This window comes from Thermobia domestica, chromosome 13 (genome assembly GCF_964235325.1).
Source record: "Thermobia domestica chromosome 13, izTheDome1.hap1.1, whole genome shotgun sequence".
NCBI lineage: Eukaryota > Metazoa > Arthropoda > Insecta > Zygentoma > Lepismatidae > Thermobia > Thermobia domestica.
The window spans coordinates 152,595,210-152,621,424 of NC_137466.1; the positions used below are offsets into that span (position 1 = coordinate 152,595,210).

General features: G+C 35.8%; 1 long non-coding RNA gene across 1 annotated transcript; it reads left to right on the forward strand.

Annotated features, from left to right (window-relative positions):
- Nucleotides 1-277: 277 nt before the first annotated feature.
- Nucleotides 278-25,502, forward strand: LOC145668639 (uncharacterized). Its single transcript, XR_014128054.1, has 3 exons — nucleotides 278-494; nucleotides 14,479-14,584; nucleotides 23,318-25,502. It is a non-coding gene; the product is annotated as an uncharacterized LOC145668639 (long non-coding RNA).
- Nucleotides 25,503-26,215: the final 713 nt, after the last annotated feature.

A 26,215-nucleotide genomic window follows, 5' to 3' on the forward strand; every position in this document is an offset into this window, starting at 1 on the left:
AATTCCTTTGCCATAAAACCTGCATATAAAATCTCTCACGTTAATTATTCGTATTTTATGGCACTAATTGAGTAAACCGTCATTCCTAAATATATGCATAATCATTTAAGATTTCCTTCAAAATCTTTGTTTTTCCAATTGCCCGTGCGTTGCTTACATCTTTAGGAACTTTGAACTGCTTGGTACCAAACACATATTTATTTTTTTTAATAATTCAAAAAGTCATTTCGTTTACCACAATTTCATGCGTAATTCATTGTTCACGTATCTTTATGTTCCAAATACTCACTCAACATCAGTTAACACTACACTTTTAGATTCCCTGAGTTTTCAGTCTGTTGTTATAGGCGTTACAAGACTTCTTGGGTAATACAGCTTCTGGGATCAGTGTTTTAAAATAGTTAAATCAATTTAACGTGGCGTGTTTCTTCATTAAGTTGACGATGCATCGATATTATTTTTGGTGTATCTTCTCTCTGTTGCTGTCAGCACAGGTAATTACATAAAAAGATATTAAGTCTAGTCAGTGGCGTACTCAGAATTTCATCAAGGTGAATATAAGTATCATCCAAGTTCATATCTCTTCAGGACATATGTTTCTATTCATATCTCAATGTAGTACTTTTTTATATTTTTTCACAATAGAAAGTAAGAGGGAGTTAAAAGACTTTAATCTATCTTTGTGTACTATTTCACCTATTTCAGTAATAATATAACAGAACTGGTACTTAGGTTTACAACTTTCAAACAGAAAACTTACGCTTACAATTGTTATAACAGTCTAGTTTATTGATATCTACATTTTGAGTTGATGAGTTGATTTTGAGCTTAACGTCCCGTTCAGCAGCAAGGCTATATGAGACGTAGACCTACTGATTAACATAGAATCCGAACCATATGAGCTCCCGCTGGGAATCGAAGCCGGATACCCCATGCCAAAGGCGTACGCTAACCACTTAGATACGAAGGAGCTCTATCTACATTTTGTATAATGTAATATTATACCAGATGTTAAATTATGATTTGCAATATCGTAACTTCAAAGTTCTATGTTTCATCACCTTTGTTACTCAAATAACCGATGTCATTAGCAATAAAACAGCAGAGAGGAACATTGACTTCACAGGCCATTACGTGCAATATATAAGATCTTGTTCACGTATATTATACCTACATTTAGCCCGTTCTCTTATTTTCTACACCTGAAGGCTCGTAGCCAGAGGGTGGGTCCGGGAGATCCGGACCTCCACTTCGAAACCAAAATGAAAGAAATAAGGAACGATGAAACAAAAAGAAACAAGGAAAAGAAGAATCAGTGTTAAAAATAAAAAGCTACAGCAAGCGTTTGGTTACTCTTTCTTATGAGGAGCTTTATGTGAAGGAAACGGGGAGGGGGTTAAGTTATAAATGGTTATTATTGTAATGGGGTTATTATTGTAACAGAACATTCCGAGCTCCATGCTAATCCTATGGATACAAATGACTTACCTACGAAACCAAATGGGGAAAGAACGTTTAACTGGCTTAGCTCTGATGTCTGCACCTACAATGTGCCTTTAATAAAAACAAAAATTTATGTGGAAAGAAAAATCTGTTAAGATTTGAATCAGCAGAGAAAAGAACGCAGAAATCGTAGAATATTTTACAAGACATTATTGGATATGTACTTTTTATAATAGTGGATATGTATTTTTTTATAGTAGTTGAGATCATAATGAAAGAAAAATCGTTATATTTGAATGCACAGAGGAACGAAGGTAGATATTGTAAAATCTTTTTTCAATTCTTTTCTTATTTTCTCTTACTCCAGACTTCTTCATAGTTTGTTATTAAAATACTTACTAATATATCCTCATTTTAGTGTCCTAACAAACCAATATGCGTTGCCAGTGAAATAGCTTAGATTGAACGAACCCCTGGTGCGATAACCAAAAATGTCACGACCCCCCCCCCCCCTATTACGAAATCCTATTTACGTGCTTGATACCTGTCTCGTTAACCAAGTAATTTTTAAAGTTAGTATTAGGTAATCATACAGTATTACTTTTTTCTCTTTAGCATCTTAAGTGCTCTTCAGTACTCGAGGGTTAGAGCACATATATTTTGTATGTTTGATTCAGGTTAATATTCACGGTGAGCACAGAATATTCAATGTTCATCTAGCATCATATAGTCCAGTCAAATTAGATCAAAAACGGGCCAAACCTAGACATTTAGAATAATAAGATGAGACCTTCTGGAATTTGTTCGCGATCTCTTCCTCATTAACCTCATAAAATGCCAAAAAATCCAGTTGCGGGTTTTCCTCTTTTTGAATAAATAGTCTGCCATCTTGGATTTTTCACATGCATTTAGTTTATGCCACATAACTTCTAAACTAATTAACGTAGAAGGATTATTCTTCCTTTATTATACTTTCAATATTATAGGCAATGTAACAAGTTATTGTCACTTTTCTCCAAGTAACCATTTTTGCATAACTTTAGGATAAAGTAAAAAATTGGGATCTGTATTATGGGATATATTGTTTTCATTGCCTCATACAATTTAACAGAGTAGAAATATAAAGAAAGTGCTCGAATAAAAGTTGTTGGAAATTTAATAAGCTTTAAAACGATGTATATATATTGTTACTATATACAATGTCAGAGATGCGCAATGAAGCTTCAAACGTCATCGGCCTCGCACAATTTCTGGAGAAACATATTAATGAATCATTTAACATGAAGAAAAAGATATTTATTGATTTCAGAGTGCTTTTTATTGCAACTTCCAGTACCTATCAACAGGTTTGGAAGTTTAGGTAGTTTAATAAATAGTTCGTAAACAGTGGCGTCGGCAGGGGTGCGCAAGAACCCTGAAAGTAGACTTTCGCACTATCTTTCTGTATATAGGCCTATTTGTCCATTGAAATCCGTGTTTGAGATAAACATTTTAAAAAGAAGATGAAATATATTGAAATATGTTTTACTGATGTTGTTATCCTGCAAAAAAATAATCCAATTGCAGGTTTTCCGAATCTTTGAGTAAATAGTACTAGTCCAGTGCAATTCCGACAAAACTGGGTCAAACTTAATTAAAAAAAAAAAAAAAAAAAAAAACAAGATTAAACCTGTTAGAATATGTTTTATGTATTGATATTATACTAAAACAATCCCAAAACTCTAGTTGTTGGTTCTCCATAATTTTTGCGGCCAATTATATGAGCAACATCTGAAGTTTATCACCAAAAACTATGGTAAATAATGTATTGTATTTGATGGTTATGATGATGGACCTAGCATAAAGGATATAAAACACTGAACATGACCAAAGCATGAATATGCGTAATCGTTGAGGATAACATTTACGTTGTTCGTGTATCTCAACAGGAATTTCTTTCTAACACAAAGAACAAATCCGAATTGATATCACTTCTGACGAAATATCTCGAGAAATCTTGGTGAACCGTACATCAATTACCTGGAGACGCAGACACATTAGTTGTGTTAATCGCAACAAATCTTGCAAAATCTGGCTCGTCAGTAATAGTGGGAGAAGATTCAGATATTTTGGTTCTGATGGTAGCACTCGTATCAGCTGAGATTTACATGTTTATTCCTGGCTCGAAGCCACCGCATAAGATATATAGCAGTACTAAACTTCAGAGAGCATTGGGAGATATGGTGAACTGCATTTTATTTCTGCATGCCTTCACTGGTTGTGATACAACTTCTGTTTATACAGTAAAGGGAGGAAAGTTGCATACAAAATACTGGCAAAAAATGAAGAACTAACGCCAAGAAATTGATGTTTCCAACAACCAAACATCATCTGATGATGATGTGGCAGCTGGTGGAGAAAAAATGTTCTTGGCATTATGTAGATGTGCAGAGAAAGAATATCTGGATTGTACAAGATTCTGCATGTACAAAAAGATTGTATCCAAACAACGCGTTAGTGACACTTCCAACTTAGCAGTACTATCTCCAACAACACCTGCTGCAAATCAGCATAGTCTCCATGTGTTCTATCAAGTTCAGCAGTAGGAAAATCAAGAGATGACTTCAACTGAATGGGACTGGAGAATTTGTGGTGATTGCCTTCTTTTTGTAACAACATTTGAACACCCTGCTCCAGAAGATTTGTTAAATTATAGCATGCAATTGCCAGGCGAACTGTGACAATTGTGGGTGTAAAAGAAGAAAGCTAGATTGTACATCATTATGGGGGTAGAGTAGTGGACACGGATGTGGTAATAGCACTACATTAATTGAAGATACAAATGAAGGAAGGGATGATAAAGGTATCATCAGAACCAACTTCTTTGAGTAGGAAGTTAACGAAAACTTTGGACATTCAACTGCAAAACGCCATCAAGAAAAGTAAGTCTCAAAGTACACTGGTATATTTAGAACTTTTGTTTAAGTCCATTTATCATCGCAAGGCTTTTTAAGGTGCCATATACACTGATCAGCAGTTGAATTAGAGAGAAGCAGGATAGTTGCGGAAACCACCCTACAGAGGCAGCACCGTGCATGTAAATGAAATGTATGGCGAGAGTACTACTGCCGTGTACTTCCTCTCTCGCTATCCGTGTCAGTGCAGTGTGTGATGGGCAAGGCGAAGAACCTGAGTGTTCTTGACCCTGTTCAAATCGTAGAGGCCAGAAGACTGGGTGGCTCGATTTCGGAAATGGCTCCAGCATTCGGAGATTCAAAGGCAACTGTGTCAAGGGTGTATCGTTTGTACCTGGCTTCCGGTAAAACCGCAACCACACGAGCAAACTGCCACGGTCAAAAGCGTGTCGGTGACAGAGGTAGACGCCGTGTGGCCCGCATCGTAACAGCAGATAGAATGGCCACAGTGTATCAAATCGTGGAGAGGTTCAATGCAAGACAACAATACCGTGTCAGCAGCCACACAATTCGCAACCACCTACTCGCCATGGGATACAGAAGTCATCGTCCCACGCGAGTATCCCTTCTAACAGCACAACACAGGAACTAACGTCTAGCATTGGCAAAGGAACACTGCCTCTGGACCGTGGAAATGTGGAAAAAGGTTGCCTAGACAGTTTTATATTGGTACATGCCGATGAACCGATAAGGGTGAGTTGCCAGCCGCAAAAGGAAATGAATTCATCATGACAATAGGGAACGGTGCAGACCAGTGGTGGTGGTATACTCATCTGGGGCATTTTCACGTGATCTGAAATGAGCACCCTAACACTTGTAACGTAGTCCCTCACAGGTAAACGCTCCCGCGATATTCTGAACATCCATGTCATGTCATTTGCTCTGTTGCTACATCTAGGTGGTGACCTCATCTTGCAGCAGGACAATGCGCAGTCCCACCACTCTAGGATGGCAGCAAATTAGTTTGATGAGCACTCCTCTGTTCTCGAAACCCTTCCCTGGCAACACGGTCATCAGGCCTCAATCCGATCTAACACATATGGGATGCCATGGAACGACGCCTTCGACTGTGGACCTTCTTCCAGCTAATGTGCAAGCTCTGTGCGAGACTTTACAGGAGATGTGGATTCAGATTGCACAACAACTCTTCAAGCGCCTCCTGGAGTCAATGCTGCGGCTGGTACCCGCTTTTGTCAAAGCAAAAGGTGGTGTTACACGCTATTAGGTTGGTGTCTATAATTCAACTGTTGATCAGTGTATATTGTCTTCCTTTTTACAACTACAATATTTTAAGTTTAGTAGTTTAATAGATGCGCAGAAGAATCTAAGCACAATTATAAAAGCTAGTACGTACAGTGAAATAGTGAAAATCATGAAACAGGATATGATTGTATTTGCTGTGAATCGGATACAAAATGCATCTACAATAATTCCAGTAAGTATGTTTTCCTTCATTTATAATATTTAATCCTTTGTTTAAATCACCATTTTTATTTTCCCCTAAATGCATATTTTCAAGCACTAATAGATAAAACTTTAAGCCACACTGAACTACGCCAAGAAAGTGGTCTTTATTATATAATCTATAATATTAGGAGTATAATAAAGAAAGAATGATACTTTTACGTATATTGACTTAGGAGCCATAACGCCAAAACTACGTGCTGGGGAAAATTTCAAGGTGGCCAACTGCTTATTTAAAATTGCGGGAAAACAGCAACTAAAATTTTGGGACTGTTTTAGTATAAAATCAATACATAAAACATATTCTAACAGGTTTAATCTTGTTTTTTTTTTTTTTTTTTTTTTTTTAGTTGAGTTTGACCCATTTTTGTCGTAATTGCACTGAGCTAGTGCTATTTATTCAAAGATTCGGAAAACCTGCAAAAGGATTTTTTTTTTTTTTTTTTTTTTTTGCAGAATAACATCAGTAAAACATATTTTAATATATTTCATCTTCTTTTTAAAATGTTTATCTCAAACACGGATTTCAATGGACACATAGGCCTACATACAGAATGATAGTGCGAAAGTCTACTTTCTGGGTTTTTACGCACCCCCTGCTGACACCACTGTTTACGAATTATTTATTAAACTAGCCGGACTTCCAAACCTGTTGATAGTTACTGGAAGTTGCAATAAAAAGCAGTCTCAAATCAATAAATATCTTTTTCTTCATGTTAAATGATTCATTAATATGTTTCTACAGAAATTGTGCGCAGTCCGATGATGTTTGAATCTTCATTGCGCATCTCTGACATTGTACATAGTGACAATATATACATCGTTTTAAAACTTATGAAATTTCCAACAACTTTTATTCGAGCACTTTCTTTATATTTCTAATCTGTTAAGTTGTATGAGGCAATGAAAACAATATATCCCATAATGCAGATCCCAATTTTTCACTTTATTTTAAACTTATGCAAAAATGGTTAATAGAGAAAACTGATAATAACTTCTTACATTGCCTGTAATATTAGAAGTATAATAAAGAAAGAATTATCCTTCTACGTTAATTAGTTTAGAAGTTATGTGTCATAAACTATAAGTGCATGCGAGAAATCCAAGATGGCAGACTATTTATTCTAAAAGGGGGAAACCCGCAACTGGATTTTTTGGTATTTTATGAGTTTAATAAGGAAGGGATCGCGAACAAATTCCAGGTCCCATCTTTTTATTCTAAATGTCTACCTCAAACCTTATTTTGACTCTACTAATAAGGCAAGTGAGGAATTACTGTGTATAATTGTAGTAATCATAGCAAGTTTCTACCATTCTAATTAACTGACATTGGCGTGTCTGTTTATCCATCTGCCCTTGCATGTATCTCTTCAACCGTAAAATTAATCCTGTTATTTGGGGTTCAAAGCCAGTTAGAATAATGGGACACGAGGGGTAAAATCTAGGGATAGCTATAGTTGTGGTTCCGCCAGGAACCCCTTCTTGGAGATCCGATTTTCGGAACCGGATCTTAGAAACCGGTTCCACACCTGGATCCGAAAACGCGGTACCAGAACCGGATCCTAGGAACCGGTTCCAGATCTGAATCTGAAAGCCCCTAAAGACCCATAAAGGAGGCACAAAGTTCACCTTCATAACTTTGCCCCCCGGGGAAAAAAAATTGGTCCACCAGTGAGTGTTTACCCAAATGAGTTTGCCAGTTTGTCTGTTTAGCCAATGAGTTTGCCAGTTACCCAGTTTGTTTAGCCAAATGTGACAAGCGGCCATCGCACAGTGGTGGGAAACTTGGAAAAAGGAGACAAAAATTGTTTATTCCGAAACAATGGAAGTTGACGGACGTCTGCCTATCGTTCTATACGTGATTGTCGTTTCTCAATCGATTGCAACTACTGCGAAAGTGATTCGAAGAACCTCTGCTGCAATACGTGCACTTATATATACAGGGTGGTCCAAAAGTGGGGAACCCCCTCACATAAATGTCAAATACTGCAAAATATAACCAAAGGAACAATGTAGATGAGTAATAAAGGTAAGGAGAAATAAGGATGACACAGAACAATGAAAGCCGCCATCTTGAAGTCCATCATCGTGAATCATACATCCAGTTTATAAATTGAAAACATATTGACGCCTTACGTGAATTGGACATCACTAGCCAGCACGAAGTAATGACAGGTGTCATTATGCATTCCAAGAAGCGGTTACAGATTCAATGTGCTCTCCCTCTAATTGTATGTGCAGCTAATGAAAAGACGGTGTAAAACAAATGCGTGTTTGGCTTTAGTTTAGGATTACGTTGTTTCAGTAAGATTAAAAGATTCAGTATAGAATCTCCTTATATACTGCTGCACTGACGTATAATATACAGCAGCTTCACATGACTGATAGTTTATCACTGCAATATGTATGAGGCTTTCACTACATCTTTGATCCAGGGACGAAGGGCAATCCAAATTACGTACAAGACACTATGCCTTTTCCATTTGTAAGGCTCAGATAGCAGATCTCGATTGAAACCACAACAAAATTACTCACCACGCATTTCCAGTTAGATGGAGCTGAGTCCTTCAGCTGCACTTGATTTCAGCTACTTCCAATGCTCAACCTTTGTACTACTCATGGTCAACTCAATAAAGCTTATTTTGCAGATAAGCAAGGATAATCCTAGACTGTAGAGTTATGTCAATGTATATATGACTTTTCGGTAACACTAACAAAGCTATCATATAAATGATATGACAATGGATAACAAATAAAACTCTTCACCAAATACATAGTATTTGAGCTCAATGTACTATCCAACCGCTTTCATCAATCTCACAAACGATATAAATGGTTAAAACATATCATATTCTTTGGTTCATTTTTTACTGATTTTTCGGCTCTTTTCTTTGTTCATGTTTACATGCATTTTATGAACAGCGAAAATATTTTTATGTCCTGAAACTTCAGGTTTGGAAGCAGTAGAGATACTTATAATCAAATATCAATACCGATTTCATAGGCAGCGAAGTTGACAAAATCTATATTTGACCGCTTTTTTCCAGTTTCCGACCATTGCTTGCCGACCGGCGCCTGCTTGTCCCTTCCACCATTTCATCTAGCACACTGTTCACAGCCTGCCAGCAGCTCGGGTTTGGTATACGGATGGCCACAAACTTCCGGTTCCGACGGAACCGGTTCTTGGATATCCTGTTTTCAGAACCGGTTCCATACCGGATCCGAAAACCCGGTTCCGGAACCGGTTTAGACCTGGATCCGTAAAACCGGTTCCCGCCCTGAATCCGAAAAATCGGATCTTCTAGAGCCGGATCCGTTCAGAACCGAAAACCGGTTCGGCCATCCCTAGTAAAGTCCACCTCATGTTGCAAGTTTGCGCATATACATACAAAACAATTTTCCAGCATAAACTACATAAAAAAATATTTAACTGACAAAACATAGTTGCATTTTCTTTACAACATCATTAATATGTCTGGATGCTTATCCCAACACAATTCATGAACTGACAAATCGCAACTCTTAAAAAATGTAATAAATTTAGAAAACATGAGCCATGGTAACAATTGCAAAGTGCCAATTGGAATCTTAAAACATGCGGTGAAAATTAAGAGTGTTGCCAATTTGAAGGATCGAATAATGGACGTTTCGTGCTCATTAGAAGAGTCATAAATTCATACGAGTTAACTATAGAACAAAAATAAGCATACCAATAGCTTTTGGGGAAAATTTACTGTTAAAATTAGGTGCCACATGCTATGGTTTTCAGTTTTCAAAACTTCACTTTAATTCAAAATGGCGGATTTCAAGATGGCTGCCGTCAATGATACCCTTATCGTATTATTTCCCTCTAGGCATAATACGTATTACCGAAACCTTTATCCACTTATTATCATTAATACGCGGGTTAGATGCGGAGGTAAGGGACTTACGCTATAGTAAGTATAAACAATTAATATGCCTGTAACTTTTCCCCAAATGGGCGCATCTTAAAACTAACTTCACCATTGTCTTCCTGATTAAATTCTAGCCCAAAATTAAGTATCATATTACCCTATTCCTATTTAAAAAACTTGACCTTAATTCAAAATGACGGATTTCAAGATGGCTGCCGTCAAGGTCATACGTACCATACGACTTCCCCCTATGCCCTATACGTATCTACATGGTTGTTCTTTCATTAACACTCCGTTTACAAAGGGTAGTAAGGGACTTCTGAAGTAATTTTTACTAACCACATCACAACCTTTAAAAATTATTGAAAAGTAGAAAACATGCACCATGGCAAAAATTTCTTTCATCACAAGTAATGAATACATGTCCTTTATCAACAAGAAAAATTTCATTGAAATCGGAGCCGGACAATTGGGTGATGTCCCTTGTAAGTACTAATATCCCACTAGTAAAGGGGAAACGAGACAAAAATTTAACAAACTACAGTCAGAATGGCTAATCGCGCATTTGCATTTGCAATCTACCAAGTGAAGAAATCTAACCACTACACCTTCCATGCTCTTGATACATTCGTTCGCTGAGAAAAAGTAAACGTTTGAAAGCGTATTTTCACAAGGATTATAACAAACTTCTGATTCAAGTTGATTGATCCTAGTTCATGTTTGAATCCTCGAGTAAGCGCGCTTGCCCATATACTACAATCAAATTATCAAAAAGTAAGGAACAAATTAGTAACAAGCTGAACATTGGTACAGATGTTGGGAATGCTGTTCTAAACAACATACTAAAAGTATCCAGAAATCCCAAGTGACCTTCGCAGCCATATTGGAAACTGACAGCCGGAAGTGTCAAATGAACAATACCCAGATAAAAATAGCAATATTTTCGCTATGGTTGAACATAAAGAGATAAACTTAGTATCCTTTTATAGAACATAGATAACTCAATTTTTTAAAGGGAAACAATTTGTCATAAAACATACCTAAAGCATACCTTTAGAAATATTTAGCTCTAAATTTTAAAATTCCGAAAACTACCGTCAAATTGATTTAAGTTAAAAATTTGACATAGATGTTGATAAAGATTATAAAGATTATTTAAATGATATACTAAAATCCCACAACTTCTTCGTTCGCCATATTGGAAAATGTACAAATGTCCGAAGTAATTGAAAGATATTTTGTTAAGTGAAATACAAAATCTGGACCGGGCTAAATATTTGAGAAACTGTAAATGCATTCGATCCGAACCCAATTGGGATCAATGGTGGTGCAAGAGGGAAACATTTTGACGTTTTTAAGGTTCTCCTCGGCCATCTTGGTGACCGCCATCTTGGAATCAACTTGTTTATTTTAAATGGCAACATGGTCGTGTGACATATTAAACAACATACTCGTTTGAAGAGAAACCCAATGGTAAGGTTATTTTTCCAAACCCTACAATTGTTTTGAAGTTGTGAATAGATTTAAGATATATTATATGTGAAATGCTGTGAAATGTGCTGTGTGAAGTTTCGAATTGAAGGATAAAGATTAAGTAAAAAGCAAGCTTTGTAACATCTCACATTACGTATTCTTTAATAACCAGGAAAAGAGAGAGCTAACACACGTGAGACAATTACAATCACATGACATGTTCAGCATGATCACCGTTCTGTTCTATGTATATCCTTAACCGCGTGACCCTGTGCTTAGCACTCTGCGAAGTATAGTTTGTGATATTTGTTCACAGACAGTAATGATTCTCCTTTACAGGTAGCCAATGTCAACAATTTTACACTGGTAGACAATAGCTTTAAAGTGCCCCGAAAGATAGAAATACAACAGAGTTAGGTCGGAGACCTTGCTGCCACTCAACTGGTCCATGCCGACCCATTCAGCAACCGGGAAAGTGTTCATTGAGCCATCGGTTACATTACGACCACAATGCGGTGCCCCATCTTGTTACTAATATTGATGAAATCACCCTACCTCTTCCAACAAAAGTGATATAAAGTGTTTTCAAGCATATCCCTATACTGTGCAGCATCCAAGGTTCCATCGCTTAAAATAGGTCCAATAGGTCCCATCAAAGAAAACAAGTCCAATAAGTTTTTCGCCCCATATTCTAAACCACGTCACTACCTTAAATGCGCCTTGCATCTTTGAAGCATCTATCTAATTAAGATTTGTATTAGCTCTGTACCAAACATTTTGCCCAATACCGTGAAATTCTACGGTAAAGCTTTTTTTAAAAAAAAAAATCTGCAACGGTTTTGAAGTTGTGAATGGATTTAGGCTAGAATATGCTATCATTTATACTTAAATTTAGTTATATGTGGAACATTGTATAGACGTGAACCGACTGACTCTTTATCTTTTTTTCTTGTAGGTAGGACAGGATGCTAACTCGAGAAGAAAGAATCGAAATCTTTCTTTTAGCTGGAGAACGCAGTTCAGTAATAACATCCGTCTTTAAAGAGCGATATTCTAATCGCGAGCGGGTGACAGACAGTGCTGTATCTAAAGCTAATCCGCAAATTCATAGCAAAGGGAAATGTTGATGATTTACCTCGATCAGGAAGACCACGAAATACAACTGATCTAGACACATCACAGCTGTGTTGGGTGTATTGGTGAAAAATCCTATGGAGAGTGCGCGACGTCTATCAAGTGAACATAATGTTAGTGTCAAAAGTGTTCAAAGAAAGGCACCCCTAAAAATTAAAGTTGAAACAAAAACTACCAGAAGATGATTTAGATAGACCAATGGAGTTTTGTGAGTACGCGTTGGCCCAGATAGCTCGTAACCGAGTGTTTTCTCGTAACATTGTTTCTAGTGATGAAGCAAATTTTTATGTAACAGGTGAGATTAACAATCAAAATGTCCGGTACTGGGGTAATACAAATCTTAATTGGATAGATGCATCAAAGATGCAAGATGCAGGCAAGGTAATGGTGTGGTGTGGAATTTGGGGCGAAAACTTATTGGACGTGTTTTCATTGATGGGACATTGGATGCTGCACAATATGGAGATATGATTGAAAACACTGTTATGCAACTTTTTTGGACGAGGAAGGGTGATTTCATGAATATTGGGAACAAGATGGGGCACCGCGGCATTATGGTCTTAATGTAATCGATGGTTCAATGAACACTTTGCCAGTTGTTGTGTAGGTCGGCATGGACCAGTTGAGTGGCCAGCAAGGTCCCCGACCTACCTCCGTTGAATTTCTATCTTTAGGGGCACTTTAAAGCTATTGTCTACCAGTGTAAAATTATTGACATTGGCTACCTGTAAAGGAGAATCATTACTGTCTGTGAACAAATATAACAAACTATGCTTCGCAGAATGCACAAGCACTGTGTCTCAAGGTTAAGGATATGCATAGAACAGAACGGTGATCATGCTGAACATGTCATGTGATTGTAATTGTCTCATGTGTGTTAGCTCTCTCTTTTCCTGTTTATTAAAGAATACGTAATGTGAGGTGTTACAAAGCTTGCTTTTTACTTAATCTTTATCCTTCAATTCGAAACTTCACACAGCACATTTCACAGCATTTCACATACAATATATCTTAAATCTATTCACAACTTCAAAACAATTGTAGGGTTTGGAAAAATAACCTTACCATTGGGTTTCTCTTCAAACGAGTATGTTGTTTAATATGTCACACGACCATGTTGCCATTTAAAATAAACAAGTTGATTCCAAGATGGCGGTCACCAAGATGACGGAGGACAACTTTAAACAGGTCAGAATGTTTCCCTCTTACACCACCACTGATCCCAATTGAGTTCGGATCGAATGCATTTACAGTTTCTCAAATATTTAGCCAGGTCCAGATTTTGCATTTCACTTAACAAAATATTATCTTTCAATTACTTCGGACATTTGTACATTTTCCAATATGGCGAACGAAGAAGTTGTGGGATTTTAGTATATCATTTAAATAATCCATGAACATCTATGCCAAATTTTAACTTGTTAATAATTACATCCTAAGTTCAATAAAATTTTAAATCAATTTGACGATAGTTTACGGAATTTTAGAATTTAGAGCTAAATATTTCTAAAAGTATGCGTTTTATGAAAACTTGTTTCTCTTTTTTAAAAAATATTGAGTTATCTATGTTCTATAAAACGACACTAAGTTTATCTCTTTATGTTCAACCATAGCGAAAATATTGCTATTTTTATCTGGGTATTGTTCATTTGACACTTCCGGCCGCTATTTTCCAATATGGCTGCGAAGGTCACCTGGGATTTCTGGATACTTTTAGTATGTTGTTTAGAACATCATTCCCAACATCTGTACCAATTTTCAGTTTGTTACTAATTTGTTCCTTTCTTCATTAAAATGTGAGCTTCATTTACTGCAGTAATAAAGTGTAAAACAAGTTTTATGTTTTTTAGTATATTCTGTGCCGTCATTTTTCAACGTAAGTTGTAATGCTTCTAACATTATGGCCTGAAGAAATATGTAGGTTTAACAAAAACTAAAATCAATAATTTTCTTTTATAATTAATTTATATGGCCATCTCACATATAAAAAATAATTTTCTTATATAATTAGTGTATATGGGCATCGCACAAAGTCCTTAATGTGCGTGTTTGTAGGCTAAATAATATCTTATTCATGTATCAGGTACAAATACTGATTTCATTTCATGTTTCAGGTGTATTGTGGTTCACTACGGCGCAGATTTCCAGTGAAAAGGCCTGCCGAAGATTTCAAAGACCTTCATGAGTCGCCGGTTGTAAAAGAAGAAAATCAACCAATTGGTTTGTATTTCCTTTATTTGTTGGCAATTTTAATTTTATAGTACTTCAATTTCAAAACTGTGAGTAAGGTTACCCATAAGATTTGAAACCAGACAAAGCTCTTCCAATAGAAACTGATACTCTCCGAGAACAGAGTTTTTCTACTAGAACTAGTATACATTTTCCGAGACAATACATATTTTTCTAGTAGAAATAGATAAATTTTCTGAGATCAGATAGGGCTCCTCTAATAGCCCTTTCCGCCCGAACCCGCACAATCGTTTTAATAAAAATGTTCAATACATGTTTCATGCAGTATGAAAAAAAAAACGGTTTCATTTAAATAATCTAAGAATTTCTACTTCCGTACGGAAACGGATAGAAGCTGATACATTTTCTGAGACCAGAGTTCATCTAATATAAAGGGATATATGAGGGTGAGTTGATAAGTTCTCAGCCTCACCAACAAAAGTAGATAGGAAGCGAAGCTTGGTGTTTTTATTCAACATATTTCCCTTGTAGTGCAATGCACTTTTCACATTGCTGCTGCAGTGCTTGCAGGCCAGACAAATAGAAGTCGGATGAATGCTCAGTAAACCAGGCCTCTGTTTGAGAAATTACGTCATCGGCGCCATTGAAATGCGTTCCCTTTAAAAACATTTTCAAGTTAGGAAACAGATAAAAGTCTGATAAAGCCAAATCAAACGAATAAAGTGGATGTTCCTGTATTTGAAACCGTAAATCCTCCAATTTTTGCGATGTCCACCTTTTTACTCTTCTGATCTGCGTTCAAAAGTTTCGGAATCCATTTTGCCGCGACCTTCCTCATACCCAAGTCTTCATGGATAACTTTCCACACCCGTTCATGACTAATGCCCAATGTGTAGTCTATCTGTTTGAGCGGGATTAGAAGATTGTAGAGAATCATCCGGTGAATGGCGTCAATCATTTCGGGAGAGGTCGCTGAAATTGGTCTGCGACACCTTGGATCATCATTCAGACCAAACTGTCCACATTTGAAATTCTTTGCCTATTTCTTCACAGCGGCATACGATGGTACCTTGTCCCCCATTGTCGTGACAAGGTCGTTGTGGATTTCCTTCGGGGAGAGTCTGTTTAGGAAGGGGTACTAGATGAATGCACGGTGTTCAAATTTTCTAATTTCTAGGTCGTGGGCTCACATCCTCACTTTGGACCTAAAAAAAGCAAATTTAAAATTGGTTTAGTCAAACCAAATTTTGCACAATAGCTTCACAAATTATAAACCTCATAAACGTATACCGGTATAACTTTAATATCTAGGTTTGTTTGAACCTGGGTAGGCTGAGAACTTATCAACTTTCCCTCGTATTTTCTGAGCCGAAACAGCACTTTCACGACACTTCCAGCAAGACAGCCTCAAATATTATCTCTATTAGAGATTGATTTAATAGAATATACAAACAGGTATTTTGCTACAAAGTTGAGGGTACGGCTACTCAGTGATAGAGCGCTTACTTCTAGTGCGTAGGGTCCCGGGTTCGATCCTCGAGTAAGTAAATTTATGGTGAACAACATCGTGTCGGGGGGGTTTTAGGGTACTAATTCCCATTCCACCAATTCTTCCATCATTAATCACTTGTTATAATCTGTCTCCCTTAACCTAACGGGACGTTAAACTGATAAAATTTCAGTTCATTGTCGTTTCGTATTTCTACAAAGTACTAAAAGAGGGTGACAAAGTCTAGAATTAATGACAGTCTTATATTTTTCTTAGCAATATTAGGATAATGATACCTGCAGCTACCTTTCTTATTCGTCTCATTGTAGTCGATTCAGATAGCTTTTAGTTCAGAAGCTATTTTTTATTATTCTTTATTTCTACCATTTCAATTATCTTGTGTAAACTACAATTATCTTAACGTCAATTATGTAATATATCGCATTGTCGTGCTTAAGTATAATTTATGTTTTACAACCTACTTTTTATTTTTTACATAATTTAGACTAGTAAGTATCAGTCTTCCTGTTTCAGAGCGGTCCATGTCTTGTACTTACAGGGTTTGTTGTCAGTAATCAATTGCTTTAGGCTTGCAGATACATTAAATAAGTCAACAGTCATATGAGTATCTTAAATGCCAAGAGGTCAAAGACCAAAATTGAACTTTTTAAGGAGAGAAGGTTGAAGTTCTGCATCTCATGAACAATTCTTATTTCTGTTATGTTGGAGACATAAATCATAAATATGAACTGTACAGTTTTATATCGTACTATTCACAGAAACATTTTTAGAAAAGATACTCTTTATATAAATGAATGAAGGCGTTAGTCCATTTGTAAATTTTTTATTTCGGTCACTTCGCATCTAAGCAATCTCTATGTATTTTGTTCTTTTTCCAAACTTAATATTGGACAAAATTGTTTGTATTACCATATTGGACATTAAAATGCAGCATCAAACCGAAAAACAGGCAACAACCCCAAATGTTAATAAGACACTAAATGCTCTTTATGCCATCCTCACGCGAGCGACTAGAGATGTGTAGATACTGTGCGAGTCCTCCAAGAATGTGCAGAATGGTTGAGATCTGACTAAATATACAGCGGTTGAAATCTTCGATGCCCGTCAGGTATTACAAGGCACGTGTCTACAAAGGTTGTCAGTATTTCTGAACTATAGATAGAGTAAGATTCTAGTGTGGGCAACGTTGTAAATCGTAAACCAGACATATTTGGCCAGCAAGAGATCTCATAAAAATATACTAACAAAGTAAACAGTAGAACATCGTGTTCATTCAGGAAGTGTAAGGTGCTGCGTGGTACATGTGGTAGCGTGTTACCTTGTTCCAAAGCGGCTCTATAAAGAACTGACAGTAGACGGCCCAGAACCAGGTGAAACGCATCATCAATGTGTTGTTGACTGATCAAAGATCAATCAATGAGTATTAGACGTGAACGGCACATGTTGCGCAGTTATAGGGAACAGCAGCAAGTATACTCCACCCTAGCAGAAAATATTTCATTTTTACTTGTTTATTGTTTGGTTTCTCCGAAAGATTAAAAAACACTTCAGTTTTTAATATCACAAAATAAAAGAATGTCTTATTTTATATGCCGAAAATGGTTGGCCTACTAAAATGCTCAGCCTAAAATAAGTATCTCCAAAGCAACAACAAGTCCGTGTCAAAAAGACAAAAGCTTTAGGGAAATTCCCCTCGTCACTGTAATCCGGCTGAGACCTTAAAGACTCCGGCACTAGCGGGAAGACAGTATAGTCTCTAATTTAGAATTTCTAAAATAATAAAATAAAATTATCCGACCCCTCAGAAACTCAGAAAAGTTCCGAGGAAAGTATGGAAAACTAAAGTAAAATTGATACAATAGGAGAAACCCTAACAGTGACCTCCCAAAATAAAAAAGTTAAATAGAAATAGATTTTGTACTAGTAAGTTGTCTGCCAAATCTTACTAGTGGCACCCAAACCGCAAGGGTGCCAACCTTGAGATGTCGTTTAATTTTAATCGCTACCTAGTTTAATACAAAGGACAAAATGAAAATATTTGAAGGGGAGGAGGATTGACAAGTGGGTACGGTAGTACTAGAGTATACTGTAATAGATTTAGTAGATTATTTGATCTTGTCTACTTCGTCACTTCTACAAACAATCATGAACTTGGTTTGGTCGGGTGACGTAGGCAAAAAATTCAAAGTTGCAGAATATTGTCCGAGATGCAAGTCAAACGCGTATAATTAAACAGTATCAATTCCACAAACAGCTATTCTGTTACGTGATTAACTGCGAAATATCTGGGATCGTTTGCTATATGGCTATTGTTCGTGTTGTCAGGCCGGTTGATCAATTAATCGGTATATTTACTATGGAGATATGTTGAGCCATCGTTTTTACGTATCGCACCACTCTCATGTAAGATTCTAATGTGATAATTAATGCACAAAGAAATTTATTATATATATACCAGGTGATTCAATAAGAAAGTACCAGGCCTATATCGCAGCTAATACTGCACGTAGAGCCTTCAAACAAAAAATTGAACTACCAAATCGTATGTGTAGAAGGCAATAAAAATAGTAGCGACGCCAGTGGCGTATCGTGAATATCTTCAACTGGGGTCATCTGCAAAATTTGACATGAAAACAGGGGTTGATTGTACCTCCATTGAAACAAGCGCAGAGTGGGAAAAACGTCGAGAGGAAATACCTTCGCACCATCTGACTTTCACCTAGTAATGCGATCATGTTGCTGCCAACTAGGAAGAAATATTCCAAGGTATTTCTACTTGATGTTTCTCCCATTGTACGCTTGTTTCAATGGTGACACAACCAACCAATTTTTCTATGTCAAATTTTACAGATGACCCCAGTTGGAGATATTCACGATACGCCCCTGATGTTGCTACTACTTTCATTGCATTCTACACATACGATTTGGTAGTTAAATTGTTTGTTTGATGGCTCTATATGCATTATTAGTTTAGATAAAGGCCTGCTACCAGTAGTCAGATACAAGTCTCCAACAACGCCTCTAGCGGCTAAATGGGAAAGGATATGACAAAGTTTGTGCTCTAAAAGTTGCCTTACATTTAATGTCCTTTCGAACGATTCCAACAGTTATACCACTTTCCATTGCAAATTTTGAAGTTGTCCCCCATTGAATGTATTCACGAGACGCCACTGGTCTCGCTACTATTTTTCTTGTATTCTACACATACGATTTGTTAATGCAATTTTTTGTTTGAAAGCCTTACGTGCAGTATTAGCTGCGATATAGGCCTGGTACTTTCTTATTGAATCACCCGGTATATATATATATATATATATATATATATATATATATATATATATATATATATATATATATATATATATATATATATATATATAATCAATACTTAGTAGCAAACTTTACCACTGGGCACATATACACATGGGCGTCCTACTATTTAATCATAATCTTTACAATACACATTCATATATTAATAATTACTCACTTATTAATGTATCTATTTACTTTTCTCTACAACGTCGATTTATTTTAGACACCCTATACTTCCTCGATAAGCCCAAGACTGTCAGAGCAGTCTAACTAACTATATTAAAATCAACAATTACCATAACCCATTAATTAACATGTGTGATCCTATATGAACTGAACATGAATTTCTTTCGTAACAAACTAAGGTATAAATCACTTCACGGCTTCGAAATTATTTTGTATGCAATGAAAGTTCAATGTTCTGAATAGCATGCAATTATATATCAGGAAACTGTCAACAATGCAATTGCTCACAGAAAGCAACGGATAGAGAGGATTCATAAAAGCAACTGGCGATAAAAAGCAATGCCGTATAGACAAAACTTCGAGTTAAGTGGGAACGTGAAGTTTATTATTATTAATATTTTGATTACTAAATTATATAAATGATCGTGCTTTTCCAGAAAGGTAACTTGCGATGTAGGTTATCTAGAAATCCATTCTTATGGCCTTAAACTAATATTTACTCATAGTTAATTGTGAAGGAATGATCATTTTCGTATAAACCAGATCACTAGGTATTTGAGTAACAGAATACTAGCAGCGAATGATACTAAATTCGGACGCGGTGGCGCTAGTAGTATGAAAACATCCTGTGCAAGACTGAATATTCTTTGCACTGCTAACCATGTTTTTGCACTATTATTGTTAAATATAAGCCATGTACTAGGTAATGACGGTACGGAACTACTATGAAATTCTTCACTAAGGACTAACGTACTTATTATGACGGACCAAAGAGATAAATAAACAAACAACAATACACTGTCCATCACTAAATATATCATACTTTCACTCACACCCTACCCCTAAAAATCCACATACTCAATTATACACATACACATTGCATTCTACATATCCAAGAAAACAAATATTGATACATACTAATACATATTATCACACCATTTAACTATATATGAACCAAACAAGGTTTTTGAATTTCTCCAATCGGCTCTATGAACTAAAAAGGAGTAAACGAAATACTCAGAGCTAAATAGCCCTTCTACCAACTAAATCATGTTTTCGAAATACTATTAATGTCACTGAAAGGGCATATCAAAACTGCTAATTCTAAGAATACCTTTCCTGAAGGGAAAAAACCCTAACGAAAAATCGTTCAACTCATGACGGTTGGAAGCATGATCAACTTAGGAGTAAATGAGAGCCCCTTTTTTTCGTTTACACTACCATTACGGGAGTCAACTTATCTACAAAGAAGCCTAAGAATACCGTCATGTTATTAATAATAAAAAAAAAAGTCACACATACACAAACAGAAGCTATGCTAGGACAGGACTAACGAACCCTAACATTAATTTTAAAAGGTAGAGTTTCAAGGGAAAAACTGATCTTCAAAACTGTTTTGATAAATCACACACTAATATGAATCCTGTCCATCACTTTTTATGGTTCCAAACATGGCATCACTTGAACTGAAGTCTATATTTTACCGCTTGCTCACTGTTTAAAATGGCAAATTCACTGCTAAATTTTACAGTTCAGGGCTCCCTTCTGCTTCCTCAATTGTTCATCTCTTACATAAAGCTTATTTTACCTGGTTTCTGGTTAGTTTTCCTGCCAAAATCCTAAAATTTGAATGCGTCGATGCAATGCATTGTAGCTCGGTGCTTGTCCGGTTCTAGAATAAGGATTATCGCGCCTTGATATGAGAACGTCAGAAAATAGTTCAATCAGAACAGAGAGATTTGGCAGCGGAAAATTATAAAGCGAATGAAAAATAGTAAAAACTGGATAAAACCGAATCTTGGTAGGATACGGACATCTCAAAGGAAAGAAGGGGATCTAAATTATTCTGCCAAAAATTCAAATTGGTGGATAATTTCAAGAATTTCTGTCCAATTGCGGGCCTATGTTTTCGTGTAGCATTAAGACGATAATTTCAATACTCATCCACCTGAAATGTTCATATACGGGACTCATAATAAAATAATGTATAAATAAAGATTTTATTCCCCAAAATATAATTTCTACTAGATTATTGAAAGCTTCCACATTAATTTTGGTTTGAGAAAAAAAACTAATATGATTACACTACATGAACCAAAAAATATATTTTGAAAAATCGCGTAGTACAGTATGTTCAAAAAATATTGGATTCCAAACAAACATCTCATTACATGGACTGTAATGGTACATTACAGTACCCTGTGGATCGATAACGATCGTGGTTATAGTCATTCGGTGCAGAAATGCCTTGTTTACTCGCTACGTACAATACATATACGAAGCAGTAACCGGGTGAGGCTGTGCAGTGTTATACCCCTAAAATGCCGGGAAAAGGCAGAAAATTAAAAATGTGTCGAGGTAACTTGATACCTACGAGAGGGGGCCACGTAATCAAGAGCACTGCAATAGTGTCGCACAAGGAGTGTTGCCATTCCAACACAAACTTATAGCTTTTCAAATAGAATATGTACCATTTATGACATTAAAATAATTTGCATAAAACGTGAAAGAAAATAAGCAAAAGATGGGTTATCAGTATTGCCAAATAAGGGAGATATGACGCTCTAAAGTTGAGATATTATGGGGTCCATACAATGAAAGGAACAAATGTATAACAACAGCAAGACTGCGGAAGGAACAAACTTAAGTCTGTTCTCTCTTTTCTGTTCAATAACAGAGTACACTTAACGTTAATTAATTAACACTTGTTTATTTAGATTCACAAGTCACTGCATAAACCACTTTAACACTAAGATGCATTTTATAGTATCAAATTTTGACTATTAGCATTAATTTCAAGTTATTAAAGACTCGTTTGTCTACTTCTCGCCCATAGACGATTTTATTAGGGTGAATGGAATAGACATATTAAAAATCCCATAAATTTTGCCATTTTTTCTTTTTTACCAAAATTCACTTCCCACTTCGAGATATCATTTTCCAGAAAATCCCACAATATGGGATTTTTCACGGGTTGGTATCACTGATGTGATGTTGTATAAAAGTAATAAAACTTTTGAAAAAAATCAGTTACATTGTTATCGATTGCCATTTTGTAGCAACTAATAGGGAAGTCAGCCCATCTATTAATGAACATAAAGTACATAGTGGTAAAACATTCAACATACTAACATTTGAGCTAGTAGGAGCAAACGGGCGGAGGACACTGGCGTCGTTAGCTTCTCAAATCTGGGGAGGGGGTCGGATGAATCAGATTCAAAATCCTCTTTTCGACAAAAGTTATATATACAATGTAGTATAGTTTCTTTAATACATTGGACTAAAATCTGGGAAGGACGCCCCCCCCCGACCCTCCCGCTAACGACGCCCGTGCGGATGGTACTAACATTTGAGGTAGTAGTGGGAAATGGACGGAGGGAGATGAAATGAAAAATTTGCCCAAGTCCACGAAACTTTTCTGTTAAGTCCACACTCCAATGAGTTAAAGTATGTCTTTAACGGACGTCTGTCCATACTACTTTCATTTGATGATCAAGTCATAATGTACGTATAACGAGTAGGTCACAACGTCTCCTTCTGAAATAATAGTTATAATAAGAGTGTCATATATTCTTAATTTTTAAATGGTTTACATTTGTCCGAAAAAGAAATAGTGAAATAAATAAAATATCAAGCAATAGTTGGTTTTCTGTATCTCATTTGCATTAAGAAATTATAAATGTTTTAAATTCACAAATATCATATTTTATTTTTAATATATAACAAGTTTAATGTTCTCTTTTTTTTTATTTTAGATGTTAACATTCAAGAATTCGACTTTGAGGATCTGTCACAACCGAAGAAAATCTACAGAAAAAGCTGGCACAGTTATGGAACAGTAATACACAACATCTGATTTTGTTTTACTTTTCTTAATGATTATACTCTTCTAGCAAGAGAAAGTTAATGGTAGGGCTACTAGTATCCACAATGAATGAAAAAATACCATCGAAACGCTTCTGAAAAATGTTAGATTCCTTAACCATTAAGAACACCACTTTGGAATGGTGAAAAGGGAAAATTTTACTAGTTTATTACTTAAACCATATTCTATAATTGTAATAATGTATTGACCAAAAACTGGATGTTACTCTTAACTCTTGAGCTTTTCGCGCCAGGAATCAATTTTTATGTAATTGGTCAAACAGTGTTCTCTAGACATCGAATCACGAAGTCCAGTGTTCTCAGAATGATTCCACACTGGACCAGAAAAATCATCAAACGGAATTCCATAAGTTTCAAATGTATGAGTCTTGTTAAAATCAGACGCACATTCAAGCAAAATATGTTCGAGATACTATTTTTTTTGCCACAATTCTTCAAACAAATAATACAATCCATATAGGTTCTTCGGTTACAAAGAGTTTTCCTACCATTAAAACGTCTACTGATTTAAACAGAAGTAGTATTTAAAATCAACATGAGGCCATGTTCAAGGAAGATAAGAACAAAGAAAACATATACTACCAACTGACATAACGTTTGCCTATTGAACAAGAATCCAGATCACCCATCTTGGATTATTACGACCTTTCCAAGACCACGGTGAAATTTTTATGCCCAAGAAACTTTGGTGCACATACATTTTTTTTTTTTTTTTTTTTTTTTTATACTCTGGAGCAATCCAAACCACTAGCGATCTGTATGCAGTGGATGAATCAGACTTCCATTCGCAAACGGCCATAATGAGGAAAATGGCACAGTACTCGCAAACGGCCATTCTTATAGCCAACATAACAGAATGTGGTTAGAACTAACATAATAAATACCACGCACATAGTTCAAAGGGTTATTCATATTACCAATAGATCTGACATTATCATACACAATAAAACGATAGACTCGCACTGCTAAATAAGAACGCAAAACGGTAGGTAGCATCAAGAAACACAACTGAAGATAGGTTAAAAATTCTGTCTACTCCAGTCCAAATACTATATAAGAAAATGGACAGAATACTAAATCGTACAATAATAGATGTTAACCTGGCCAACTGAAGAACAAGAACAACTAATAAACACCAACAAATCAACCATCATCAAGGGCGTCCATGTTGTGTTTTTCAAGGCGGGGCAAGTATAAGGGATATTTCAAATGTAGTCTCAAATTTTGCGGTAACTATTCTAAAATATCTATTGGGTTTTCGATGTTCCGAAGCACAATTTCCTCTAAAGGGTGGTAGCGTCCCACCTTGGCCCCCTGATGGGCGCCCTTGACCATCATTGAAAAAAACTTACCTTCAGAAAGATCTATGAAGCTGTGACGAAAAACTATACATCCACACATTTGATTAAAATTGTAGAAAATCTATTTACTCATATTTGTTAGTCAAAGAAGAAAATCACCACATATTAACTATTTACGTCTCTGTAGTACAAAAACATTTTTGTAAGTGTTTAATAGATTTAGACTTCTTAATATATTATTTTATACAAATTAAATGACTACCACCTGAAGAACAAGCATTTTATAACTCTATTTCTAACACATAAATCTTAGTCAACAACATATATGTCAGAATTTGGAAATTCTCACACTTTTCATAGAATCAGTGTGGATTCGTATCAATCACTATTACATTTCATTGACACAAATACTCAGCCTATTCTCAAAATAAGATTTTTCTTATGTATGTTAAAATTTGTTCTTTCGTCGGGAGATGTAGTGGCATAAAATTATGTATGTTGGGATAATAAAATATTAGTAGATTTTCTTTCAAAAGTATTGCTTTATTTAATGTTACTGCCATGAAACAGTATTTTTACTAGGATTATCTAAAGTCAATTCCCATTTCTCGAATTAATCTTGAAAATTCGCGAGAACAAGAAGAATTAAATTAAAAAGAAGAATAAACGAAAATATATTGATAAGTTCACTTAAAATGCCTTTATGCAAGCAGGTGTGTTTATTAGTCACAAAACCGGATATTAACGCTTCAGATGAGCCCTTTGCGATTAGTCAAAGAGTATTTCAATTTTGTATCCATAGAAAAAAGCACGAACCCGTTTGTTTGCAACTGAATTATTATATGTTGTTAGAAGTGTTTGTCTCACATTTCAAAAAATATTTGGAAATATTATACGTATTTGCATTATTTGCTAGTACTTACTTGTTAGTAAATACTATTCGAGATATTATTTCTCGGTTAAGTATTTTAACACTTAAGTCTATGACCTAGTGTTTTATTTAAATTATTTTCATGAAAGTGAGTAAAATCTTGAAATATATATACTACATCTATTTCATTAAGTAACATAAGTATAGGTCCTAGTACTGTATTTAAAAAGCAATGAAAATGTTCTGGAAGTTATGAGTTGTGCTCTATTCTACACGGATATAGCCTGTTTCCGATCATGACTCGCTGGAGATCCTGAATCGATTGTGCTTTGATCATATACGTAAATTTTTTATGTCAAACGTGTGTACTTTCTCTGAATACAACCGACGCAGATGTAACTTCCAGCTACCATCTTCTGCCTAAAAAGGTACCTGCATGATTTACATACAAATTATTTTGTGTCCACTACACCTATTTAAAATATATGAAACAGTAACTTCACGAAAATCCATAAAGATATCTTTATTCCAGTGAGAAAGTAGTCAGAAGTTTCGCTAAAAACAGACTTGTCCTTAGAGAAATTGATATTCTATGG